Source organism: Amia ocellicauda, chromosome 15 (genome assembly GCF_036373705.1).
Source record: "Amia ocellicauda isolate fAmiCal2 chromosome 15, fAmiCal2.hap1, whole genome shotgun sequence".
Classification (NCBI taxonomy): Eukaryota; Metazoa; Chordata; class Actinopteri; order Amiiformes; family Amiidae; genus Amia; species Amia ocellicauda.
The window spans coordinates 5,633,201-5,640,409 of NC_089864.1; positions in this window are offsets into that span (position 1 = coordinate 5,633,201).

Here is a 7,209-nt window from a genome sequence, read left to right on the forward strand (position 1 = left end):
TCTGTACTGTGTCCCACAAAATAATTAGTATTGGGGGGAAAAACACGCCAAAGAAATGTCATCTCTAATTTCAGTGCTGATCTGATCATCAACAAAAATAACTTGAATTGTAATCAAACAGACTAGCTATGGAATGTGATTAACTATATCTATGTATCATTAATGGACAAGAGGAGGTCTCGTATGCAGTTGAGCACTGATGCACTTTCTCAAAGGTTTGTAAAAGAGAGAGGGGATTGATTTTCTTGCTAAGTGAGTAAAACCACAGATATGAAAACATGATCAACGAGGTCTCTGGTGACACAGTGTGAAAACGAGAGAGGAAGCACCTGATCCTACTCGATATTTGAGGCCTTTTCTGTTCAAGATAACGCCCTTCTTTGAAAAAGGTGCTGAATGGCAAAACACGAGGGCAGCTCTTCTAATCCCTTTCCTGCAAACAGAGAGTAATCTGGACACACTTGTGTGAGTTGGCTCTCGAGCATAGTCCATTCGAATTTCCTGTTATTTTAAAATGCAGAGAACTATGTATCTGTTTGAGCAGATAGGGAAAAATGTGAAAGATCAAGTTAAGGACATAAAGTGTCCAATCGAGAGGAGGCCATTCGCCCCATCGTGCTCGTTTGGTGTCCATTAATAACTAAGTGATCCAAGGATCCTATCCAGTAATCAGACTACAAGTTATAATCATGCATTGTTTCCAGTGATTTACTGATCATGCAATATAAAACTGTCCCGACGCATTCAGGTATTTGTTAAAACACAACCACTACCTTACTTTTAATTAAGGAGATGGTACAGGATTTTACAGATGCAAACAATGGCATGGAAGAGCTACTTGAAATCTACTTATAATAATAACAGCACCTTCTTCCCCAATAGATTAGCGAGACTGAGCAGTGCAGCTGAGGTCAGACACTGGGATGTAAAGGCGTCTCAGCGTCAGCCTTTCCCAGTTGCCTCCTGCTCCCTCAACCTCCTCTAAGGGTGGGAGAACAGCAGGACTTTGACCCACCCACTAAAAAAAATAACCACCCTGGTACTGTACTGATGGGGGCTTGTTTTTCTTGTAAGAGGGTTCTTTGGTTCTGTCCTACTGTTAACATTTGTTTTTCCGACCAGCAAGAGAATGAATTAAAGTTTTTTCTTTTAATTTTTCTTTTGTGTCATCTGAGCTGGGCCTGAGCACTGTTTAATCCACAAAGGTTTTGTTTCTCTCTCTCTCTCTCTCTATATATATATATATATATATATATATATATATATAATACATTGCCATGGTTTGCTTATAGGCAAAGTTTGTTTGTGTTTTTATATTATTAGTGTTGTTTGAAAGGGTTGTTTTTGTTTTTGTTTGAGGTTGTAAGTGGCCTTTTTTCATGAATGAAATCCTCCTCTATTTGTTTGGCTCTCTATTGGTTCTCCAGTACTTGGTTGTCCAGTACTCCCTGAATTATGTTTTTGAATATTAATAGTTTGTATGTATGTCTTTATCTATGTATTGATTGTAAAATGCAGCTACTGTATATCCCTAGGAGTAGATGTAATCAGACAACATGAACAGCATGATAAGAAACTAAGATCTTGTATAACTTTAGGGTCCACCTTATTCTCTCTCCCTGTCTCCCCCTCTCCCTCTCTCATCAAATACTCCCAGAAATATGTGACACTTCCTATAGCCAGTGACTTCTCTCCGCTCTATGAAATGCACAATCATCTGAAAATACACAGTAGACGTCAATTTACTCTAGTTGTATTATTCCCTTGGTTGTCCCGCACTGACTTCAGCCCGACTCCAGCCAGGCTCTGTAGTAAGTCGCGCCTGATGGAGCTGCTCAGAAACGGGACTGCTGACTCCTGGGTTTTCTCTCTTGCCCTTTTCCATCCACTTCTCATTACCTTGTTGTGTACTGCCACCGAGTGGTGCAGAACAGCTACTTCATGAATATCCAACCCTGCTATTCCATAGGTAAGACATTGTTCAGGTCAGGGGTGTCAGACTCCAGTCCTGCTGTGTCAGTGTCTGCTGATTTTTGTTCCAACAGGGGCGCACAATTACTTAATTAATGTCATTATTTACACAGGTAGGCGTATCTAAAACTTGAACATTTTATTTCTATAGCCGATACCCGACAATTTGTGTCTGACTCAAAACGCTGAACACACTGAACTTTTCAGGTCTGGAGAGAGAAGTGTTCAATTCATCCAGTTAATTGTTTAATTAGACTAATAAAGGAACTGAGAGCTGCGCTGGAACAAAACCCAGCAGGCACTGCGGCCCCCCAGGACTGGAGTCTGACACCCCTGGTTTAGGTCATCAAACTTGGGCTAGAGGCCAAATCAAAACTTTGACCGTACTAGTCAAAGGTCATGAGGATAACAATGATTAATAACAATAATAATAATAAAGCTTGTAGACTTGCGATCTCCAGTTAAAATAGTTTTATCCTGTGCACATGTCATTTCTCGAGTGTCCTGTAGATGACAGTAATTGTGATATTGTGGTCTGTGCGCTTCTCTCTTGTTGATTTGATTGTGTAGAAAGTCTGTCTCGCACAACAGCCTCATCAGAAGGGTCTGTCAACAGTAGCAATGGCAAACTAAGATAAAAATGACTATCAGGAAAAGAAGATAATGTTCATTTCCTCTTTAGAGACTTACCAAAAAGGACATGGTATTTAACAGTTGTATCATTTTCTTTCGATGTACGTAAAAGCAGATATTTCCTTCTATAATAATTATAATCTTAGGATTAAAATACAAAACGCCCAACATCATGTTTATCCTTCTCCTGAGCCGTGCGGTAAATGGCAGCCCCTTACATAATTCAGCTCACAGTCAAGGCGGCCTGGGGGTACGGGGCTTTGGGGCGATGGCAGCTGATGACAGTAGGGGGCTTTTCTTAGTAGGATCCAAGAGGTGAGTCAGCAAAACAGCCATCCACTCCGCAGTGCCCCCTGGTGGTGAGCCTTTTCTAGGTCAGAAGAGTTTGACAATAATATGCTGAGACCCCAGTTTGAAGATTTAGAGATTTTCCCTGCACTGTTATACTGCAAAATTGAGTTCTGACCTCCTATTCAGATATAAAATTGCTTTTCTAAAGAACTATCGACATGCATTTTGATAAAAGGTGTTTTCAATACGTTTGTGCCTAAACAGACATTAACAAATCAATTGTTCTGGAATCTGATTGAGAAGAGAATCGGGTCTCTGTGTATCTGCTATCCAGTTTCAAAGTAAAAAAAAAAAAAAAAAACATTGTTAAGACTCTCAGGTAACTTTATATCAGGGACTCTCAGAGACAAAGAAATGAGTTTCAATATACTCAATATAATGGACCAGATTTATTGTGCAGCCCTGGCTAGAGGAGGGCAGGAGTTACATTACTGTATCTATGAAAGAGTAACCAAATATTGACTCTATATCCAAGAAGGTCTGTCATAAAACCGTTTTCCAGGGATCTTTCAGAATGGTCTTACTCTGACTGTGAATACGACTTGTGTAGTTTAGCACTGTGGTGCAGTTAAGGCTTTTACAGGCTGCTTTTAAACAGATACAGCACAGTCCTCTGGTGACGTGCCGTGGAGTGGAGAGTGTTTGTGCACATGGCCAGGTGGCACCTAGCAGGGTTCGGCTCCCATGCAGTTTGGCCATCTGTATCTCCTCTGGTTTGGTGACACCTCAAAAGAAAACCGGAGAACCGCTGACAACAGGCTGAAGTGTTTTCAAGATGCAATGGTGCGACTCGATCATCGTCAGCTATCAAAGGAAAAGAGAAAAAAAAATTGGAATAATCAGTTTGGGTTATTGGAGAACAAATGCAATGCCTGTAATTTATTGCTAGCTTGAGTATTGTCACCCAAATTTGTAATTTTTGCGTTTCAAGGGCGCTTCCATGAAAGAAGTTGGCCAATAGTTATTATTGTTGTATTTGTATTCCTTTGTTTCTTTGTTTGCTTATGCAAATACTATGAGTTCATCCACATTGTCGTGCAAACTCCTGCTCTTTGTGCAAATGAGCCACACGGGCAACAGGTCCAGGGCTGAGATCAGACAGCGATCACATGATCAGGGACCTCCTCGGGTGAAGGAGGGTCCCTTTTGGACAGGGTGCGTCTCCCCTCTTTGCATAATACATGAAAATCAGACTCTGAATTGCGAGACTTACGCCAGGCATAATTTACCATGTTTATGTTTTCATGCGGCTTAAAAAACATTCTCTTAATTATACATTTTTACTTTGCTGTTTCTCCAAGAGTTCCCATCTGCAGTAAGTGTACTGATTTGAATCATCCACACTAAATACTATCAGTTCAGAAAAAATAAAATAAAAGTTATTTAAAATGAAGTTGAACATTGATGGATTATATCTGTGGGATCAAAACTGCGCTCCCCCGAAACTATAATGATTTGTGCCTCATGGATTATATCACATAATCCTCCTAGGTGACATTCTAGTGCACAGATATGCGTTTTAGCTGCTGTAATCAGATAACTAAAATCCTTTCCAGGACCAAGACTGGAATAATACACGAGCTGACAGTGCAAATAGAAATAATGGAAGGAAAATACAATTAATGCAGTTTGTTTATTCTTATTCAAACACATGGAAAACCATTCCAAATAATGCCCAGTGTTGGTTTTGTTTTGTTTGCTTGCTTGCTGGCAACTTATTTCTTTAGTTTCCATTCTGGTTTTCCCTCTTTACAACTAAACTAAAGCAAATAATCTTGTTAGTGAGACTCCAAAGTCATCCTATCTAACCAGTCCTTCAGGAATATCCTACACTTTACAGGTCGGAAGCATTCAAAATATGTGGCTTTCTAGACTTACATATGCTGTCACACAGGTGTCGCTTTGTTTAAGTTTTAACTCAAGAACATAATTGTAATATGGCCATGGTTCAAGTAGGGTTCAACAGGGATTCAACAACATCATTACTTGTCCAATAAAGTAACCTTTCTAGTAAAAAATATATCTATTTTTGTGACAGTATCAAGACTCTAATTCATATGATTTAACCTAGATAATTGGGAATCACTTAATTTGGAGTTCACTTGAGTTTTTAATTTAGCTTAAACAGGACGGCTGCTAAACTGACACATGGTGGTGTTGTGCCACTTTTTGGGGTTTTGTTTACAAACATTCATCAGGGAACAGGTAAGTTTAACATACCTGACATCTATACATCAAACACTATTGTACGCAAAGTATGATGTTTGAGAAGTACTTTTTTATTCCAATAATAATGATAAAAAGCGACCTGCTGTTGGCGAGATTACCATGAGATTTGGGTCAGTGTGAATGTCTGTCACACAAACGGCAGCAGAGAATTTGGCAACGCTGTCAGTGTGGTGTAAGCATGCTTTTCTGCCCTGACCTGCATTTTCACTAAAGTAGATGGAATAGCCCGATTATCCTGTTCTGAATTTAGATCACTCCCTCAGATGATACTGCTTTCAGATACATGCTTGATTCACATATCTTTTTCGCTATTTTAGGAAGGTTACATCATTGTAGAAAAGTCTGGCTTCTATGTCACATGACCTAACAGGTCTTACAGATACCAGAGTATCAGAGTACTTTGCCACACAAAGGTTTGTAGCTGTTTTAATCTTTTACTTTTTTAAACTGCTTTCATCTATTTCATCCACTAGATGACTAATACAGCTAACCCAATGCTGCACACAGACACACACACAAGTCAATGAAATCCAGAAAGATATGTTTGTATGCACTACACTTTACCATGCTTTTATTATGGTGCACTACACTTTACCATGTTTTACAATGTAAAGTGCACTACACGTTATCATATTGTACCATGGTATACTACACTTTACCACATTTTAATGATAGTGCACTACATTTTACCCATGTTTTACAAATGTAAACAGTACACAGTACACTACACTTTACCATATTTTACTGTAGTATACTTCACTTTACCATGTTTTACAGACTAACACCACAGTACACTTTACTGTGATGTTTCCCATGTTGCACCACTGTACACCACACTTATGTGACACAGCTTCTTCCTTGGCCCATGTAGAATATCTAATTATTTAACTACACCATTAAATATTATATTAATAATATGAATGTGAAAAAAACTAGTTTTATAATCCACTTTACTTTAACCAATAAACAATTACTTCCACTTGGCAGATTGTCTTTCATCCCTTTCTACCCTTTATTAACAAGTCCGACCTCAACTTCTCAATCGCCTGAAAGCATCCAAGTAAGTGCATCTGATGGGCAGAAAAAAAATGGAGCCTCAATGAAACCATTCATGTGGGGAAAATCATCATAATAATACTAAGAAGGAGAAGAAGGAGAAGAGTAGAAAAAGTGTCTTCACGAATTAAGGACTTTACACCACGATGCTTTACATGTTGAGATTTGGGAATATAATGAAATGAATCCACGAGAAAATGCCCACAGAGACGTTTAGAGATTCCTCCCAATCCTAGCTCCATAGAAAAGGTCATGTTGCGTGTCATAATTTCTCTCAGAATAGATATAGCCTGGATGTGTGTCTTATCTGCAAATGCATGAGTGATTATACAATATTGTGTGCATGTGTGCTTGCTACCTGCCTCGAGGCTACACTGTGGATATGTAGTATGAAACAAGTGGATAATATTCCATCCAGTTATGCAACAACCAATCTAGCCATCTGCTCTTTTGAATTTGGATTTATTTTTGTTTTATTTGTTTTACTACAAAACCATACATCCTGGGAGCTTATGATCAGCTGAAATAATTTGTGTGAAAGAATTTTTATCCTTGAGGGTTAATGCATGCTGAGTTTATTATTTCAATACGAATGTTACCCATATGTCTAAATATGAATTTGTTTTTAATCAGCTGAGACGAGTAACCCGTCTTTATTCAGACCAGTACCATGTACGTCCTGATAATAAGCCACTGATTGACAAAAGGCAGTTGACCCCTTCTTATTTACACATGAAATAAGGACAGAACAACAGCATTTAGGGAAGATCAATCTGTATTCATCTTTATAAGTTTCACATTTCAAACTGCACATGGTCCACAATGTTAAAACAAAATGAATTTCACAGGAGAGAAAACTGAATCATGATTAAAAACAACCCCCTATGAGTTCCAGATATATTTAACAAAAAGCAAGGAGCCTCGGTTTTAAGGGGGTTGTGTTTTAAAACCCTTTCAACAGTATTCAGA